This window comes from Arvicola amphibius, chromosome 10, assembly GCF_903992535.2.
Source record: "Arvicola amphibius chromosome 10, mArvAmp1.2, whole genome shotgun sequence".
In the NCBI taxonomy this organism is placed as follows: domain Eukaryota; kingdom Metazoa; phylum Chordata; class Mammalia; order Rodentia; family Cricetidae; genus Arvicola; species Arvicola amphibius.
In genome coordinates, this window is record NC_052056.1 from 41287801 (window position 1) to 41310043 (window position 22243).

The 22243-nt window shown below is 36.6% G+C and overlaps 1 pseudogene; it reads left to right on the forward strand.

Moving 5' to 3' along the window:
* Positions 1-1048: 1048 nt before the first annotated feature.
* On the forward strand, positions 1049-9676 carry LOC119824230 (annotated as a pseudogene).
* The last annotated feature ends 12567 nt before the right edge of the window (positions 9677-22243 follow it).

Here is a 22243-nt window from a genome sequence, read left to right on the forward strand (position 1 = left end):
CCTACCCAGGCTTTCTATGTCTTATTTTTTTCAGCTTGGCAGATTGTCTCTTTCTAGGAATTTTTCTCCATTTGCATTATTTAATCTGTGGGTCTAAAATTATATGCAGTTTATTACTGTGGCATTGGTTAAACTGTTTCTTCCTCCCTTTCTAGTTGATTGTATGTGAATCTTTTTTCTTTATTTCCCCATTACACTTTCAATGGCTTGTGTATTAATTTAGTAACTGAAAATGTCTTTTCTTCATTGACATTTTATTATCTTTTATATTTCTGTCTCATTTATATCTATTTTGCTAGTTATTCCTCATCTTTCTATTACGAAATTAGTCTTCTGCTTTTCTAGTTCCTTGCAGATGAATATTAGGCTATTTAAGAATGTTTGTGAGGGGCTGGAGAGATGGCTCAGTGGTTAAGAGCATTGTTTGCTATTCCAAAGGTCCTGAGTTCAATTCCCAGCAACCACATGGTGGCTCACAACCATCTGTAATGAGGCCTGGTACCCTCATCTGGCCTGCAGGCATATATTGTATACATAACAAACAAACAAACAAATAAATAAATAAAAATAAATGATAAAGAATTTTTTTGATACAGGCATTTCAAACTATTTTGTTACATTAAATAATATTTGCTATTGTGCTTGTATTTTCATTCATCTTGATATTAATATTTTATTTCTATTTTAATTATGTTTTAATTAATAAAGAACATATTTTAGTTACCAAACATACATGCAATTGTAAATTTTTATTTCTGCTTCTGATAACATATGTAAGCATTGATGTAGGGAAAGGGAAACCCTATATAATGTTGGTGGCAGTATCAACTAGTAGAGCCACTACAGCAATTATCCTGGATATTTCTCAAAAAAAAATGTATCTACTAGAAGTCTAGAAATATATCTACTTCATGGATCACATATACTATTCTTGGGCACATACCCAAATAACTTTAAAATTAATACAGAGCTACTTGTATATTCATGTTCTGTTTGAAAGCCTAAGGGATGGAATCAGTCTAGATGTCTATCAACAGATGAATGGATAATGGAATGTTTCTCAGATGTAAAGAAAATTAAACCTGCTTTTGCATTCAGTGTCACCCTAGTCAAAACAGCTATTATCAAGGAAAAGAAAGTAAATGATGCGCAGAATGGACATAGAAAGGAAACTAGTATCTACTGCTGTGAAAAAGTAAACTGTCGTGTTCACTGTGTGTCAGTGTGGACGTTCCAAACAATACTGCTATACACTTTCAGACTATTCATTCACAGATTAAGTCAAAATACCATGGGCATGACATATTTATTACCACGCTATTCTCAATAACTATAAAGTAAAGTATGTCTACTGTATCAACAGATGTATGAGTAAAATGAAAGTATTTACGTAATAAAATACTTTATTTTATTCAACTAGGAAGAATAAAATTTTTATGTTGATAGAAAAATAGACAGAATTAGAAGTCATTTTATTTAGTGAAATATTTTCTCTCATTTTCAGAGAGAATAAATATGCATTTACATATGCATGTTTGCAGGTATAAGTCCAGAAAATAAAAAGAGACATATATGTGAAAGAGGAAGAGATCTTGAAGAAGGGTGTAGTATGGAGCTGAGGGCAGGCTGCATTTCCACCCATTCTGTAGTGAGGAGGCAAGTGGGCCACGTCCTGCCACCAGGCTAGCTTTACCCGAAATAATTACATGGAAACTGTATTCTTTTAAATACTGCCTGGCCCATTAGTTTCAGCCTCTTACTCACATCTTGACTAACCCATATCTAGTAATCAGTGTAGCACCACGAGTGATGTCTTACCGGGAAAGATTCAGCATGTCTGACCGGACAGCTGGCTTCATCGCATCTGTCCCAGAGAGCAGAGGCATGGCGATTGCCCTAGGCATCTGCTTCACTTCCTTCTTCCCAGCATTCTGTTCTGTCTACTCCAACCACCTATGTTCTAACCTATTAGGCCAAGCAGTTTCTTTATTAATTAACCAATGAAATCATCAGATAGATAGAAGACACACCTACATCAGAAGGGGACATGACAAAATGAGAGAATAATATAATGCATGTGACAAAGTAAAAGGTTTCATTTTTTCCCTATTTGGGGAGGCAAAGGGATCAGCAAGAAGAAGGAATGAGAGCAAGGTAGTTAGTAAGTATATTCATATTAACATATGTATATGAAGTGGCATAGTAAAATGACATATTGGAACTCATTGCTTTGTGTAGTGACTGTAGAAATTAAAAGCATCAAACAAAACATAAAATCCTGTCTTTTTCAAAAGGTGAATAAATTAGGCACTGACAAAAATACAAACTTCAAAACCATGTTGAATGGCACAACCATGATTTCATGCTTATGAAATAGAGGCTCAAAAAAAATAAAAATAAAAGGAAACAGAGGCTCAACCACTAGTGATTGTGTTCAGCTGTGCATTTGGGGGTTTGTCTCCTAGTTGCATGCTGGGGTTAGCCCATACCAAAGCTGCTCTCGCTTTCCTTGGACTCCATGGAAAGAACTCACATTCTTCAATGTGTGCAAGGCAGAAACTCAAGAATCAACATCACTATAAAAAGAATATTTTAAATTTTTTAGGTGGCATGTCATTTTTAATCAAAGCATATCATGAGATAAAACTCAAGGATAGGACAGGTAATACAGAGGTTCTACTGTAGCAGAAAAGTGACTTCAGGATAGGTAAGAACTCATGGGCCTGGCCCTGGTGGCCCACGCCTTTAATCCCAGCACTCGGGAGGCAGAGGCAGGCAGATCTCCATGAGTTCGAGGCCAGCCTGGTCTACAAGAGCTAGTTCCAGGAGAGTCACCAAAAACTAGAGAGAAACCCTGTCTCAAAAATCCAAAAAAATTAAAAAAATCTCAGGGTAAATGGAAAATATATCATTTTAATCTAAAAACTTCTGATGTCTCATCTAACCTTGGTAAAAACCAAAGCCCTGGACCAGCGGACCCATTTTATTTATTTTTTTCTCTTTTTATTGTCTTTATTGAACTATACATTTTTCTTCTCCTCCCTTTCTCTCATCTCCTTCCACCTTTATGATCCCAGTTTACTCAGGAGATCTTCTCTTTTTCTCCTTCCTATTTAGATTCATGTATGTTTCTCTTAGGGTACTCTTTGGTGTTTAGGTTCTCTGGGGTTGTGGACTGTAAGCTGGTTTTTCTTTGCTTTATGTCTAAAAGCCACTTATGAGTGAATACATATTATATTTGTCTTTCTGCATCTAGGTTACCTCACTCAATATGATTTTTCTAGATTTATCCACTTGTCTGCAATTTTCAAAATGCCATTATTTTTTACCACTGATTATTAGTCCATTGTGTAAATGTAACACATTTTCTTCATCCATTTTTAAGTTGAGGGACATTTAGGCTGTTTCCAGGCTCTGACTATTATGAATAATGCTGCAATGAACATAGTTGAGCACATGTACTTGTGGGATGAATGATCATCCTTTGGGTGGTACCAAAATGTGGTATTGCTGGGTCTTGAGGTAGATTATTTTCTAATTTTCCGAGCAATTACCATACTGATATCCAAAGTGGCTGCACAAGTTTGCACTCCCACCAGTAATGGAGGAATGTACATTTTCTTCTTATCTAGCAGTGTATGAACTAATCAAAAACTAATGGTCTATAAGAAGCCAAACTTCCTTAAATTGAGGAAAAAATACAATAAACATTACTACTCAAAAAGATTAATACGAATGGGATACTTATTTCAGCCAATGGTCTGGAGAAGTTTTGTATTCCCCCTGAACAAATGCTCCCAAGATACCATGGGAGCAAGCAACGTTACTTGGGTAGGCCCCAGGTTGGTACTCTGTTCTTTCATTTCTCATCAGTACTTTCTCTCATCTAGTCATTCCAAAATCTTCACTTTTGAAAAGCACATAAAATAATATTCTTTTATGTTTTCTGGAACAGAGGAAAACTTCCAACCTTCTTTTTGTTACAATATATTAAAGGTCTTTTTACATCTTGAACATTTTTTATTTCAAACTCGAAAGAAATTGACATCACAGAGCTTCCAAAAACTGTCATTTTTGCTGCTCTCAAAAAGTGGACAGTTTTTATGTATTTAACTCTACTCGTGGTCATATTCCAAGAGTCTTAGCAATAAATTCTGAGAGATATCTATCATTTTAATTGTGGTTACTGGTTCCCTATGTTTAGTAGATGTGGGTGGTACCTTTAATTTTTTTCCTCCTGGAAAGATCTATAAGGTACTTATTTTTTTCAATGCTACAACAGCATGTGATTATTTTGTCATATTCTGAGGAGATATTTTATTGATATTCTACAGGCTTATCTTTTCCTCCTTGCTAAATACTAGTAACCATATATTAATATAGTAACAAATAACATTAGTTTAACTTTAAATGTTTGCAAATTCTAGCTCTCAATTTTAATTTGCTATGCCCAGTTCAATCCTAGCCTGTTGAAATTTATCACACTTAGATTGCAGAAGCCATTTCCATATTTTAACAGATGTCCTCCAAATATCCTAAATCAGTACAACAGTTTTATTAGGTATGTTTTCTACCTTCTCTGTTATCCTGGGGGTGCTTTTGCCAACTAGCTAGTCACTGCACAATGTAGAGGTCCATTTCCTACCTTTTACATTGTACACCATTTTCATACAACCCACAAGAGTTTCCCTTTTGCCTTCTGCCCTGTTCTGAAACCGTGGCCACTCGTTCCAGGCTTTGCTACATTAACTTTTGCTGGTAGCCCTTGTCACATGGTACTACCTAACCAAACGCCCCCAAAGTCAAATTGCTTTATGAAAATAAACATGTTTCTTTGCCTCTGCAACATGAATGACTTAGCTTTAATGAGTTAGATTTTGCTGTAAGATTTAAGTTAAATAGAGAACTCCATATTATGTGTTTTGTTATTTTTTGAGGGTGAAATATCCCCTATGAACTCACAGTAGTGTTATCTTGAGAGCCCAGTGGAAACGTTGGGATACGAAACCTATGTTGGACTGGGCCTTAGAAGGCTCTACATGCTTCTGGTTCTGGTCAAGTTCTACCTAATTGCTACTAAATAACATGAGAAACACTATCTAAATATCCAGCTCCTGTTGGTTGGACCACAACTTCCACCATACATTTTCTCCTGGGAAGGGCCATACTCTCTCCAACAATGAGTCAAAGTTAGCCTTTCTTTCCTACGTTGTTTTGTCAAGTACTTTGTGTCAGCAACTAAAAGAAATAGCTAATGAAGTTCCCATTCACCACAGACTGACAAGTACTTGACCCAGGATTTTTCTGTGGCTAAAGAAAAACTTTCTTGAAGGCAAACACAAATATACAAACATTCTTTAAGCTTTGTTTATGTCCATGCATGGAATTTGTCATTGCCAGAGCAAATCAGTTATCCCAGTGCAACAAAAAAGGTAATTACACTGTTCTCACCATGAAGCTATAATAATTTCATGAGCTATATCTATAGATGTAAGGTATTAATAATTTAGAGTTCTAAGTCAATGAACACAAACAGATTTTGTCAAGAGAAATTCAGTAAGAGCCCACTTTCCTCAAATATATATTAATAAGTACAACTTATATTAAAATTTCAGTTTATATTTTTTGTGGAAAATGGGTTTTTTCATACAATATTCTGATTATAGTTTCCCTTCCCACAACTCTTCAGAGATCAATCCCCATTTCCCCTCCCATCTGGAATCAGCACCCTTTTTATCTCTGTATTTAAAACAAGCAGGAGGCTAAAGAGTAACAATAAAATAAACTAAGATAAGATAAAATAAAATCAAAAAACTAGAATATGTCAAAACAAACAAACAGAAGGAAAAGAGGCAAAGGAAAGCAAAAGAAACACATATAGATACAGATGATCACAGACACAGGAACTCTGTAAATTCCAAAACCAGAAGCCATTATATTTTAGATTCTACAGACCATGTGCAATCCAAGTGAAATATAGTATGTTAATATTCTGTATGTGTCTCTGATTCCAATTTTCTTATTTGGAATAAGAAACAATCAGGCTAGTTTAAAAGAATTTCTTGCGGGTTTAGTATCTCTAGAACAGTGGTGATAGTCTAAAGAACTGTATAAATTCTAAATCTACACAGAATTTTAAAAAATGTATTTCAGTAATTATAGTGAGTGGGAGGGAATATTTGCCAAGTATATATTCATAAAGAATTAATATCTATTTTATTTATTTATTTATTTATTTATTTATTTATTTATTTATTGGTTTTTCGAGACAAGGTTTCCTTGTAGTTTGTAGAGCCTGTCCTGGAACTAGCTTTTGTAGACCAGGCTGGCCTCAAACTCAGAGATCCGCCTGCCTCTGCCTCCCGAGTGCTGGGATTAAAGGCCTGCGCCACCACCGCCCGGCTAAGAATCAATATCTAAATTATACAAAGAACCCAACAAAGCATCAAGATAATTGATGGCCCATCAAATGCCTGACTGTGGATCCGAAAAGAGAGTTCTCAGAAGAAGAAATCAAACACTCAAAAAAGGCTTGCAACAGTGTTCACCAAGCCTGGCAATCTTGAAAAATCAAATTAAAACTAATTTGAAATTGTATTCTAATCCAGTCACAGTAGACAAGATCAAGAAAACACCCAACAGTAAATGAGGATGGGGGGGACGACATTTTTTCAGTGTTGGTGGGAGTTCAGACTGGTAGGGAGTCATTTTGGAAATCAATTTACAAAAGTATGAAGAAGTTAAAGACAGATATGCCATACATCCCAACTGTACCATTCCTTGGCATATACAAAACGGATTAAAATCCTACTAAGGAGATAGTTACTCAACAATGTTCATTGTTGCTCTATTCACAATAGCTATAAAATGGATTTGGCCTAGATGCTTATATTTTGTAGCTATGAAATTCTCCTTTAAGACTGCTTTTATTTTATTCCATAAGTACGGAATTTTTGGTTTTTTGCTTTTGTTGTTGTTTATTAATTTCTGGTTGAGAGGAGGTTTTTATTTCATTCTACATTTCTTCAAAGATCTATTCAATCATTTGCTGTATAATCTCCACCAATTTGTGTGTATTCTAGGTTTCTGTGTTGTTTTGTACTCTTCTTTCATTTTTTTTATGTAGAAGAGAAGAAATTATTCCTACTTTCCTGTATTTTTTGAGTTTTGCTTTGTAACCAGATAGATGATACATTTTGGAGAAAAGTCTATGGACCTCTAAGAAGAATATATTTGTCAGTGTTTCTATGTAGTGTTCTGTAGATGCATGATTATTTTACTGAATTTTTAATCTTATTTAATTTGAATATTTCTTTATGTATTTTTGTTGCTGTTGTTGGGAAGATAGGTCAATTAGTTTGAGTGTGAAATTGAAGTCTCTCACTACTCTTCCATTAGATTTATTCTGTATCTTTACATGTAATGGTATTTGTTTTACATATTTGCACTCCCATACATACAGGACATATATGGTTAGAATCTCATACCCTTGTGATGAGCTGTTCCTGTAATCAGTATAAAATTAACATCTTTATGTTTTCTCTTTTTTTTTCATTACTGGCATCGGTTCAAAGACTTTATTGTTAGACATTAGAACAAAAACACTTACTTGTTACCAAGGATCCTTTGCTTTAAATATATTCTTTTTGTCCTTTTACTTTAAATTGTGGTTGTTATTTTGTGGTGATTTGTAATTTTTGAAAGCAATAAATAGATTCTTCTTGATATTTGGTCAAATCCACTAGTGTGTCTGTATTTCCTCATTGGGATTGAGATTATTAATATTTAGAATTATTATCAAAAGTCATGCATTGATTTATTTCTTTTGTTGATTCTGCATTATTTTTGTTATTTCTCAATTAAGTTTTTTTTTCCAGTATGATTTATTCTTTCTTCAGGCCTTATGTGCAGATTTGGTTATCTTTCTAATCTAATAGTTTCCTAGAAGTATCTTCTGTAGAGCTGACTTAGTCACCATTATAGTGGTGTTATCTACCAGAGAAAATTGCTTGGATGATGTGGGAAGTCCTTCCGTCTCTGTGTTGCTTTTATTGGTTAATGAATAAAGCTGTTTCATCCAGTGGTTTAGCAAAATAGGGCAAAGTGGAGATTCCAAGCAGATAGAGAAGGAAAGAGTAGGCAGAGTCAAAGAAATGCTATGTATCCTCTCCCAGAAAAAAAATAGATGTCAGAAACTTGCCTGTAGGCCATGGCCTCGTGGTGATCCACAGATTAGTAGATATGGGTTGATTTAAGATGTGAGAGTTATCTAGAAATATGCATAAACTAATAGGCAAAGCAGTGTTGTAATTGATACAGTTTCTGAGTGATTATTTGGGTCTGAGCATCCCGGAAAAGAATGAACAGCCTCTGATTACACTTGGAAATAGATTTACGTCAGTAGAAAGTCATTATTAGCCTGCTGATGACTAGCTACTACACTGGGTGTTCAGGATCCCACTGTAGCACTGAGCTTTCCTCAACTTCTAAACAAAACAAACAAACAAACAAAAAACCAAAATAAACAAAAACAACAACAACAATAACAAAAAACATGTCCTGGGTTGACAGTTAATAAGAACAGTTAGCTAGAAGCAGAACTACAGAATCTAAAAAGCAAGGTTAGTGCATTTAAGGACTTTCCCAGAACTGTGGACTTTGATGGATTAGGTCTTTGTTTTACTTTTGGCAGGTGGTGCTATCTACATGCTGAGTTTTATGGCCTGAGTGGTACATCAATCATGGAGTCAGTTGTGCTAGGGTCTAGGTGCCTACTAAGTTCTTGAGCTCTGTTATAACCATAAATTCCTTTATCTTATTTTTAATCATAGAGAAAACTTTATTACTTTTTAATTAGATATTTTATTTACAAGTGTGTATGTGTCTGCTTGTCTGTATGTATACTGTGTGTATGAAGGTAATCATGGAGGCCAGAAGAGGGCAGTAGATCTCTTGATCTAGATCACCTGGATCTAACTTGTAGTTGTGAGCTATTAGGCTTGTTGGTTCTAGGAACTGAACTCTGGTTCTCTACAAGGGAAGCAGACTTTAACCATCTATCAAACCTCAAAGTTCTTATTTTTACTTCAATTTTAATAGGTAGCTTTTTTTTGTATATTAGCTTTTGATGACAGCTGTCTTTCAGGACTTGAAACACATTTTTCCAGATGTTCTTGGTTTTCAGATTTTAAGTTTGAAAGGGTCCCCCAGAACTGAAGAGTTAAGATAGGTGACTTCGCTGAGGACCAGACCACAGAATTCAAGAATGCTTAGCAGTTGTTTGACAGAACAGGTAATGGCAAAATCCTGTACAGATAATGTAAGGACACGATGAGGGCTTTAGGCCCGAACCCTACCAACACCAAGGTGCGGAAGTTCCTGTGGAATCCCGAGAGTGATGAGAGGAACAGACATGTTGGACTTTGAGTACTTCCTTCCCATGCTGGAGACTATGGCCAAGAACAAGTACCAGGGAACTTATGAGACCTATGTTAAAGGCTTCTTGCATTTCAGAGAGTAGGGAACAGTATTGTACCGGGTGCTGAAATCCCTCATATCCTTGTCACACTGGGTGAGAGGATAGCTGCAGAAGAGCAGAGATGCTGGTGGCGGGGCATGAGGGGAGCAATGGTTTATCAACTACAAAGAACTTGTCCGGATGGTGCAGAATGACTGAGAACATTGCCATACCCTCAGCCAGTGCCTGCCTAGTGTGTAATCTCTATGTGGCCCCTGAGGCTTCCTAGGCTCCCTTATCACACACCTTGCCCATCTGATCCCATTAGGATAATGTTTGTCTACACAAAATAAATTGCCTCTCTTTGTTCTGACCCCTGCAAAAGCTCTGATTCCTTTTAATATACATTAAATCGTTCTTTTGAATTCTTTGCCTGCCATTTCCTATAATTCACTCTTACTGGATGCCATTTCTAGATAAGTGATTTTTTTTTTTTGGAAAAAAATTTTTGAAAAATTGTTGTGTTTTCAGTTGCTTGTGCTTTTACATTGTTATGTGCACACCTTGTGCTATTTTCTTGGTTGTTTTTTTTTTTTTTAACACTTATCTTCTTTCACTCTCGGTATCTGTAGTATTTATGTGTGAATTGGATGTGATACAGTTGAGTGTGAAGTTCAGAAAATACTTTCTTATTCTGGGAATTCGTGATGCTTAATATAAACTCATAGTATTGCCCAAGTAGAATATTTACTAATAAAGCAACCACCTACAGCTGCTTGATGTTAAATTAACCAAAAGATACTACTGCCTCCTTTGACTTCAATAATTGGTTGAATGCAAACAACAGAGGATAATATGTAGTACACTCAAATTGTAGTTAATAAGACTTAGAGTTGGGGGGAAGTATGGTGAGCAAGAATGAGGATTAATTAATGATTTGATAAAAGAAAATCATTGACGGGAGTGACATAACTAGAAGGAGAAAGTTGGGGTGCCATTAGAGTCCACAGATGTTAGAGATTTTTAGAACTGTGGAAAGTTCTAATCGAGAAGTACAAAGACAAGGAGGCAAGGAAGAAAGAAAACAATAAACGTCACAGGAAAAAGAGAAAGAATATATGATATATCATTGAAAAACATAATAAAAATGCTTTATTAGTAAACTGAATAGAGAAAGAAAAAATAGTCATAAAACACAGCTGAGAAATATACAAACAAAAGTGAACCATTATGAGATACTGTGCAATAGATGAAATTAAAGGAAAACAATAAGGTTATATTAATGAAGTGAGTTCCTGGCACAGCCTTGCTGAGTTGAAAGAAAAACGTCGAATACCCCTCAGGGTTTAGCTGTCTCCACGTGTCTGTCTTAGTGTTCTTGGGATTCTGGCATGTGGAAGCAGGGGATGGCAAATTGTTGCATGACTCCCGCACTACACCATAACCCAATCTGGTCCTCTAATAGGGTACCTGAGAGAATCTGTTTCTTCTGTTCTTTCCCAGACAGGCTTATTGGACAGGAAGACTATAGAGGTGAGGACTTCTGGCTTAATTATCATCTTCAGCTTTTCTGCTGAAGGTCTCTATGTCTTACGACAGGAGATACTTGCTTGTTCATGTTCATTGCTGCTCTATCCATGGTAGCCAAGGAATGGAAACAGCCCCACGAACCCTTAACAAGTGAATAATAACAATGTGGTTAATATACACAGTGAGTATATTCATCTGTAAAAATGGTAAATAACATTTTCAAGGAAATGAAAGGATAAGGAATCTGTCATTCTGGTGGCATAACACAAACCCTGATAGACAAATGCCACAGACTAGGTCTTGAGTCTTAGGGGAGCACCTGTTCCTATTATTCTGCTAAATGAACATAGCAATAAATTTCCCCACATTCTTATTTTTATACCCATAGATGAGTGTATTATTCTATCTATACCCTAATTTTTTTAAGTAGTAATTCAAAACTGTTCGATGTGCTAAGAATAAAAAACTACAAAGTACTCAGGACTAAATGGGATATCTGTATCATAACCAGGTTCAATAATCATCACAAAAGAGAGAGTCGAAAGATTGTAAAGGCCAAAAGGGGTAGCCATCTTTAGCAAAACACTCTTTGCTGGGCATGACAACATAGCTGTGTACATGAACTCAAAGCAACCATGACTGCCTTCACAAGATTTGCAGAGCACCATCCCAGTATAAGTGGAGTAAGGATTCATAAATTACCACCCCTAGCTGAGGAGTAACTAGGGAATTGTGGGGCTACTTGGAAAAGGATATGCTTTTCTTCAGGGATGTGGATCCTGAGAGGCTACCCAATGCTCCTATTGATGGTTTCAAACCTGTAAGCATACAGGTAACACTAAATGAATCCAGTGAGTACTAAAGAAAGAATGAGTGGGGAGAGCATGCAGATGTGAGAAAACATGGTAGACTAGTAGCTGAGAGGGGAGACATTGACAGGAAGGGAATTGGAATGGATTTGATCTAAACACCTACTTATGCATGACTATTGAATAGATGGTATTTTTAAAAGGAAATTAAAGGTAAAAGTCAGGTAGGTGACTAACATTTCAGTAATTATATAAGGTACACTACAAACTAACAGTATAAAAGTATTACTATTATATTTAAAATATAAATAAAAATTAATAAAAACAGAAAATTATAGCAAAACATAAAACTATGTAAAACAACACAGTCAACAGATTATTATGCCACATCATTATAATTAAAATAATATTACAGGATGTTCATAAAGTATACCATTTATACAACTAACTTATAAATGAGTTTACAACAAAAAAAAAATCACACAGATGCACTTAAATTTTTCTCAAAAAGAAAACGCAATGTTCCACTTCTACACTATGAATGGAAACAGTTGTGTGAAAAGCCCTTTAGGATCAATACACAGAGACTAGAGGAGTCAGTATTTGGGAAAATAAAATACTAGTTGAAGGCTTACTTTTTTGTGAGTGTGACTTTATTTCCCTAGCTGCAGAACTCAGTAACGTGGTAACCACATTTGGTTGTACAAACTTGACTAGCAGCCTCTATTTACTGGCATAAAATACCTGAATAAACATAATAAGCTATCTATCTGGAAAAAAAAAGGAGTCCTCAGATAGTAACAGAAAAGTCCATTTGTAAAATCTGCTAATCTCCCTGGCTGACTCCTGAATTTCAGCCATGCAAGCTACTCATAAAGAGCCAAACACAATGGAATGATTTAAACAGAACTGGCATCTATAGCCTATTACAAGAAATGAATTTGAGAATTTGAATTCAGTCACACTAACCGATAAACAAACAAAAGCCGTCATTCTTACAAGATAACAGCATGTGTGGTTTCTGTAATGATTCAGACCACAATGTCCAATACATGTAACTAACAAAATGAAAAACAGAAAATATGACTCATGCTTAAGAGAAAAGGAAATCAATGTAAACTAAGTCTGAGATGCCAACGATATTAGAATGAGCAGACCTGAATTCTAAAACCTCCAATATGACTGTTTAATGATATAAAATAGTCTATGTTTATAATCATGAAAAGATGATCTCAGCATATAAATTACAATGAGAACAAAGAATAAACTGTGATTTGTAGGATTAACAACAAAAATAAAAGAAAATACATCTAATTGATTTTATAGCCCAATGGAGATGAGAAAAGAATCAAGAATTTATAAAACAGATGAAAAGAAATGACTTAATCTGAGGAGAGGCAAGAAAATGTTTCCAAGACAATATGAAGAACCTGCCAGTAACCTGTAGTTACTGGAAAACATGAAGTTCAACATACATGTGATGGAAATGCCAGAAGGAAGAGTTATATAAGAACAATGGGTTAGATACATATTTGGGAAAATGGTGCTTGTTTTTTTTTTCTCAAACACTTAGGAATGTTTTATTTATACTTGACAATTTCATGCATGTATACAATACATTTTGATTATACTGACACCATCTCCCTGTCCCCACTCCCAACATAGTCCCAGACACCTCCCCAACACACTTCCACTCACACTCAGGTCTTCTTCAATTCCTGATAATCCAGCAAGTCCAGTTGGTGCTGTCTGCACATCCATTACTCTGACATGATTCACCAGGGCAAGAGAAACCTAGCAGAGTGCTGGAGGAGAGCTGATTCTTGGTTTTTGGATGCCCGGATATCTTAGACCCAAAATAATCACACAGAAACAACTGTATTATTTAAATCACTGCTTGGCCCATTAGCTCTAGCTTCTTAATGACTAACTCTTTTTTTTTTTTTTATTTTTCGAGACAGGGTTTCTCTGTGGCTTTGGAGCCTGTCCTGGAACTAGCTCTTGTAGACCAGGCTGGCCTCGAACTCACAGAGATCCAACTGCCTCTGCCTCTCGAGTGCTGGGATTAAAAGCGTGCGCCACCACCGCCTGGCTTAATGGCTAACTCTTACATATTAATTTAACCCATCGCAAATAATATGTGTATCATCACATGGCAGTGGCTTACATGAAAAGTTTCAGCATGTCTGACTTTGGTGGCAGCTACATGGCTTCTCCCAGCTCCACCTTCCTCCTCCCATGCTATAGGCCAAGCCAGTTTTTTAATTCATTAACCAATAAAATCAACACATATACAGAAGGACCTCTGACACCATTTCCCCTTTTCTGATTAAACAAAAAGGAAAACTTTAACTTTAACATAGTAAAATTACATATAACAAAACAGGTTTCAAAGAAGAATTACAGTTACAATATTAATATCTATTTTATCTTGTATCATAATTAAGGAAAACTGTAACTATAACCATTTATTTTTCAACTCCATCAAAGACTCCTGAAGGATATAATATTACCTAAGTAAATAGGAAATACATTGTAAGTAACTTCCAAAACTCTAGAATTGACAGAGATATCTCACTGCCTGACAGTCAGCCAAAGTTCTTCTGCACCATTGGGGCATCAGTCTTTGGTCTACAGGCCCATAGTGTCCATCAGACTTTTCCATGAAGCAGGAAATTTCAAAGACAGTTCTGCCTATATTGGTAGTTTGTCGGTCACATTTTTCTGTGTCCTGCAGAACGTCTGGAAGACTCTTTCATGTAGCAGAATCTCCAAAGGACCATCTCACCTTTAGGCAAGTTTAACAGTCATTTCTCTGAGTCCTACATGTCCAGTTCATACAGCATGCACCAGTAGGCATATCTTGCCTGTCAAGTCATTACTGTAACATCTCTGGGTAAGAACCATTGGTATCTCTCTGCTTTCCCAGAAGCCTGCATGGAATCTTCCAGCACAGGGAAAGCTACTCAGTTGGGAGAGAGTTTTCTGGTCAGAATGAGATTGTTATGTTGAAGTCCTACAACAAAACTAAGTGGTATCTTCAGCCTTATATTCCTGCCATTTAGTTATAATAGACATCCAAGTGTCATGGCAATAGCCTTTGCTACTTGGGGTGTCTTTGTGGTTTTCCTGACCAATAACTCATAGGGAAGAATCCTGTACCTGATGATAGATTTTCATTAAATTACAATCACCCACATTTTCTGAGAGCAGTATTGCCCTCTCATACCAGATACCTCTGATCAAACTATCTTTAAAAGTATGTTTTTAAGATGAATTTTATTATTTCTATTTAATTATATGCATGTGTGTGTTTATGTGCATGTGTGTATGTGTGTGAGAGAAAGAGAAAGAGAGAGAGAGAGACAGAGAGAGAGACAGACAGAGAGAGAGAGACAGACAGACAGAGAGAGACAGAGAGAGAGAGAGAGAGAGAGAGAGAGAGAGAGAGAGAGAGAGAGTCTGTGTGAGTCTGTGCCTATCTAAATATATTCCAGGTCAGTGCAGGTGACCTAAGAAGCCAGAAGAAAACATTGGTTCCCCTGGAGCTGGGGTTATAGGCAATTGTGACCAGCGTGATATCAGTGATGGTAAAAAAAGAAAATATTTGGGTCCTTTAGTAGAGTAGCAAGTGCTCTTAACCACTGAACCATCAGTCTTGTTGCATTAAAATATTTTAATAAGCTCACAAAATAGTGGATTTCCATTAGGTTGCTTCATACAGCCTTAATTTTCATTAATGTGCCTCTCACCTCCCACTGTTCCCTAACTCCTGTTCCATCTTCATTTAAAGCTTTAGCTTTTTTTTTACAACATTTCAAATGAGCCAATTTTATTTTTTATTTAAATAGTGTATTGTTTCATTTATTTTACATATTGATCCCAGTTTACCCTCCCTTCTGTCCTCCAAGTTTCCCCTCCTGCTTCCCATCTACACCCTTCCCCTTCCATTCTTCCTTCATCTCCATTCAGAAAAGTGCAGGCCTCCCATGGGCTTGAACAAAATATGGCAAATCAACGAGGCAGGATCTGGCTCCTCCCCTTGCATCAAGGCTGGGCAAGATAATCCTGCTTGGAGAACAGGTTCCCAAAATCCAGCTAAGCTCCAGCGACAGATCCTGATCTCATTACTAGGAGCCTTACAAATACACCAAACCACACAACTGTCACACAAAAACAGAGGACTTAGGTCGGGTGCCATGGAGGTTCCCTAGATGTTGATCCAGAGTCCATGAGCTCATGTTAGCTGTCTCTGTGGGTGCCCCAACATGACCTCCCACCACCTAGCTCATACAATCCCTTCTTCCTCTCCTCAGCAAGACTCTTGGAGTTCAGCTCAGTGCTTGGGTGTGGATCTATGGATTTGCTTCCATCCTTCACTGGATAGAGTGTCTCTGATAAAAAGAAAATAAGGTAGTCGCCAATCTGATTACAGTAAATGGCCAGTTGATACATCCTCACCACCACTGGTAAAAGTCTTAGCTTGTGGATTCCAGGGGGCTTCCCTGGCAGTAAGTCTCTCTCTTACCCATCTACTGGTTAAACAGGGGCGGGAGGGTAGGGGGATAGGATCTTGAGGGAGAAGGTTAGATGGGTGGAAGATAGAATGGAGGGGAAGGGTAATTAAAGTTTTAGCTTTAGCCTTTATTTTCATTAAAAAAGGAAGAAAGAAAAAAGAAAGAAACTACAGCAAAGGGGTAAAATACGGTTACAACACCAGGAACACAAGCCAAAATTTCACTAGGAACATGGCGTCAACGATGATTGGCATTTCTTCCCGTAGAGACGGGAGAACTTCTTTTTAAAGTGTTAAAGGAAAAATATGTCAATCCAGAATTCCACATTCGGTGAAATTCTGATAATGGTAAAATAAAAGTATTTTTAGAAAAACAAAAGCACAAAACTATGACAATAGTGAATGAGAAACATGTCAAATACACCCCACACTGAAGAGAGTTGATAATAACATGAAATCAAGGTTGGGAGAAGGACCGAAAAGTATAGGTCTTAGTTTCTTTTCCTGTTTCTATGATACAATGCTCTGAGCAAGGCAAATTGATGAAAAAAAAGTGTCCCTTTATCCCAAATCACAGTCTACCATGATGTGGAGGTCAAGGCAGCAGAAGCTTGAAGCACCTGATCATATTATATCATGGTCAGAAGAAGAGCAATAGATGCACACATGAGCACACTCAGCTCACTTTCCCTTTTTTAAAGTTTATGATTATCTGCCTAAGGAATCACTCACAGTGGACTGAATTTCTTACCTTGATTAACCTGATCAAGATAATTCCCCATAGGCACTCTCACACACCCATCGCACAGGTGATTCTTGGTTTCAAGTTGACAAACTTAACTGTCACAATTTCTCCCGTATCAGCTTGACACCTAAGTTCATCATTTTTGAGACACAATCTTTCAACTTCTGATTCCACTTGCTCAGGACCATCTTATAATATGCATTCAGTTTGATATTGAAAGTACCCACTATCATCAACAGTTCCAGCACTATAAAAGTCTGATGTGTCCTAATTGTGAGTTCCTATAAAATCAAAACAACTTTCCCTAAAATTATATACCATACACATGCTACTTGGACTTGCAATGCTCCCCACAAGAACTAATGATAAACTAACAAAAACCCTAGTACAATGAATGCGAAATTTCCTCTTTAGTTGTTGGTCAGGGTAATCCGAGTGACCCCCAAAACAATATAAGCTATTGCTGTTGCCTTTGACTTCCTCTCAGAGGTTGAAAATAAATCTATATTGCTCACAAAAACACACTTCAGACATAGGACTCAGAAGATTAAAACTAGATCTCTCCTGAAAGCTTCATTCTATGGTCTAGCTTGCCTAGTACTAGAAAATACTATGTAAGCATCCAATTGAGAGAAATAATCAATAGTCATAGTCATCTGTAGTGTCAATGAACTACAACAATGGCCAACAAGACAAAGTATCCCTGCAGGTGCAATCATAGTATTCCATTCTTGGCATTAATCGTCAGCTGTGTATTTGGACTCAGGGCTCAATAAATAGGAGAGACACCTATTGTTAAATCCTGGTCAATTACCAGTGTCTAGTGAGGTCATGAATCTTATAAAGGAATCTACTCTTGTCACATGACTAGACCTACATACATCCGAGCTTCATTCTAAAACATCATTATACCCGCAAATAAATGTAGCTTTCACACCCTTTATTTTTTATTTATTTTTATTACTTTATAAATAATACTATTCAAAATTTACACTTCCTCCTCTCCTCCCATTTCCCTCCTGCTCTCCTTCTCTCTTCCCCTTCCCCCTACAATCCTAAGAGAGGGCAAGGTACCCTGCCCTGTGGGAAGTCCAAGATCCTCCCTGCTACATTCAGGTTTAGGAAGGTGTGCATCCAAATACTTGGATTCACAAAAGCCAGTACATGCAGTAGATATAAATCCCAGTGCTATTATCATTGGCTTCTCAGTCTGCCCCAATTGTCAGCCACATTTAGAGGGTCCAGTTTAATAGCATGCTCATTCAGTTTCAGTCCAGCTGGATTTGGTGAGCTTCCATTAGATCAGGCACACTGTCTCAGTGGGTGGACCAACCCCTCGCAGTCCTGACTTCCTTGCTCATATTCTCCCTTCTTCTGCTCTTCAACTGGACCTTGGGAGCTCAGTCCAATGCTCCCATGTGGGTCTCTATCTCCATCTGTCACTGGATAAAGGTTCTATCAAAGGTTCTATGGTGATATTTGAGATAGTAGTCATCAGTCTGACTACAGGACAAGGCCAGTTCAGGCACCCTCTCCTCCACTGCCCAGGGTTCTAGCTGGGGACATCCCCATGGACACCTGGGAACCCCAAATCTAGCAGGCCAAATGACAATTACTGCAATCCATGTCTGACATCTGAAGTTCATAACTTAATCAACTTGGCTTCAATATCTTCTGTACTCCTCTCCTCCATCTCTGTTACTTTCAGAACACCATGATTCTGTACTCTGTTGTGTTCCTTGTCCACAGATACTATTGGTGCACAGGAAGTACATCAACCTGGTATCTACAGTATCCTGGGAGCTCCACAATAACCTACTTCACCTTCATAGCTTCATACGATGATCTTTCATTCTGTCAAACATTGCCTGGCCTCAGTCACTTACATAATCCACTCATTGCTACTTTTTTATGCCTTCAAAACTAACTCTATGTGGATGCTGCTATCATATTCTGTTGCCTGGCCCTTTTGGACCATAGTTTGATCAGTTTCTGTGTGCTGATCCTGTGGGAATACATTTTTTAAAGTAGTTACTTTTGCTCAGCAAGTTTAGACATTCTTCCTCTAGGTGACTTTAGATCTAAACTCTATGGAGCATTTGCCAGATGGGGTTTTGGCCTTAGGACACCTTCCCTATGTCCCATTGAAGCACAGATTTCTCTTCATAGTGATTATCTCTTCAATAGTTGTGGTTCCCTTCTCAACACCAACATGCTCTCCTGTCTTGAAAATTCTTCACCAAGAAAATTATCCCGTGATTTTTAAGTTTAATTTCACTCAAGTTCTGACAACAAAGAGAGAATTCATCTAAATTCTTAGTACAAATACAATACAAATGACCAAATTCCTATTAGAGTACTTGTTTTCCTCTGAAATCTCTTAAACGAGGTGTTTATTATCCATGTTTTTCCAATACTCTTGGTTAGATTCTAGAGCTGTACCTCATTAAACAATTTGTTCCTTTTGCTAAAAGTTAACTTACTTTACATAAAGAAAAATTTATTAAAAGTAAATGTTTCTTGATGGCTAAAATATTAAAGTACTGCTATTTTTAAGTAGTAAGGTGAATTTGAGAGTAACATATAAATTGATGGAGAGATATATACACAAATAACATTCCTAAGCAAAGATGATAAAAAAAAACAAGAAAATTGTAGGACTTTTCCATACTTGATTTCAAGACACATTATAGAGTGATAGTAATAAACTCAGTAGAACACTAGAACAAAACAGACATATAAATAAATAGAACAAAAGAGAAACTCCAGACAAACCCAAGAAGATTCACCCACTGCATTATTGAGAAAAATGCCCAAACATTAATTGGAGAAAATATACCTTCAGCCAAAAGTATGGAAAAATGTGTTAAAGAGTGGAACATAAAGATAAACAGAGGAAGACAATGTGCTAGCTACTGATTGTGGGAAATATTAGAAAGGGTAATGTTGTAAGGGAAGGGCCTGCTTGTTTGTCCCAGCAGCCCTGCTAGCTTACACCCAAAATAGCCACACAGAAACTGTATTAATTAAAACATGACCTAGCCATTAGCTCTAACTTCTTATTGGCTAATCTCTTACATATTAGCTTAACCCATCTCCATTAATCTGTGTATCACCACATGGCAGTGGCTTTCCAGAGATTCTAACCGGTGTCCATCTCAAGTGGAGGATCCATGGCTTCTCTGACTCTGCCCTTCTTCCTCCCAGCATTCAGTTCTGTTTTCTCTGCCTACCTAAGTTCCACCCTATCAACTAGGCCAAGGCAGTTTCTTTATTCATAAACCAATGAAAGCAACACAGAAACAGAAGGAACTCTTACACCAGGATAAAGTAAGTTGAATGAGTAATTTGATTTGACTTGGCTACATTTTCTCTTTGATTTGAACTTTAAATGATATTACCATAATAATTCAGGAAAAACTAATTCAACAACAAGTCACAAATGAACTGACATGGAATACATATATTAATTAATGTGATTGCATGCACAGCATCAGACAAGAAATTAATCTAACTAATAATAAATGCAACTTGCATATTAAAAACTCTCATATTTTATGGGATAATATTATAAGGACATAATATAATTTTGACCTTTAAGTATGAATTATTTTAAAATACCTATTGTCTTACTCTACTATCTGATGAAGGCTGCAAAGATGGTACATCCTGGTCTGAGCCTGGAAGCAGTGAGTTTGAGACATAATGCTATGCCAAAGAACTTCTAGACAGTCAACAGAGGTATACTGAGAAGACAAAAAAAAAAGCATATTTAAAGAGGTTTTCTACTGTCTGATTTTGAGATAATAGGTGTCAAAATAATTACCAAAATGATTTATAATACATTGAATATGAAACCTGTCCATAAAACAATATTACTGACTCATTTTCAAGGGGAAATGAAAAGATGAACAGAAAAAGTGCTACATAATAAATTCAGATATCTACTGAGAAAAATCATCATTTGGCAAGCACCATTTTAGGAATTAAGTAAGACATGACTCATAAGTGGAAGTTAAAACCACTAGAAAAAGATGCAGGGAAAAATAAGGTCAACTCATGACTGCACAAACTAGTTACTAGTCACAAAATTAAAGGAGATCTCTGATGGCTAAGGATATTGAGCATTTCCTTAGGTGTCATTCATCCATTTGATATTTGTCTTTTGAGAATTCTTTGATTAGGTCGATACCCCATTTTTCAAAAATTGAATTATTTGTTCTTTTGATATCAATTTTCTTGAGTTCTTTGTATATTTTGGAGATAAATCCTATGTCCTGTGTGAGGTTGGTGAAAATCTTTCCCCATTCTGTAGGCTGCCATTTTGTCTTGTTGACTACATTCTTTGCTTTATAGAAGCTTCTCAGTTTCAGGAGGTCCCATTTATTAATTGTTGCTCTCAGTGTCTGTGCTACTGAGGTTGTATTTAGGAAGTAGTCTCAGACCTGAAGAAAATTGAAAATCAAAACAACTCTGACATTTTATCTTACACCTGTCAGAATGGCCAAGATCAAAAACACTTAAACAGTTTATGCTGGAGAGGATAGAAAGGGGAACACTCCTGCATTGCTGGTAGGAGTGCAAACTTGTACAGCTGTTTTGAAAGTCAGTATGACAATTATTCAGAAAATTAAGAAACAATCTACCTCAAGACCCAACAATACCATTCTTGGGTATATACCCAAAGGAAGGCAATCATACCACAAGGACATGTGCTCAACTATGTTCACAGCAGCATTATTTATAACAGCCAGAACATGGAAGCAACCTAAATGCCCCTCAACTGAAGAATGGATAAAGATAATGGGGTACATTTACACAATGGAGTACTACTCAGTGGTAAAAAACAATAATATCTTGACATATGCAGGCAAATGTATTGATGGATCTAGAAAAAAACATATTGAGTGAGGGAACCCAGATCCAGGAAGACAAATATTATATGTACTCACTCAGAAGTCACTTTTAGACATAAAGCAAAGAAAAACCAGCCTACATCCCCAGAGAACCTAGACAACAAAGACTACCCTAAGAGAGACATACATGAATCTAAATAGGAGGGACAAAAAGACAAGATCTTCTGAGTAAATTAGGAGCCTCAGTAGATGGTAGAACTAGAGGGGGGAAAAGAAATGGGAGAAGAGAAAAATGAATAGTGCAATAAAAGCAAGAAAAAATTAAAAAAA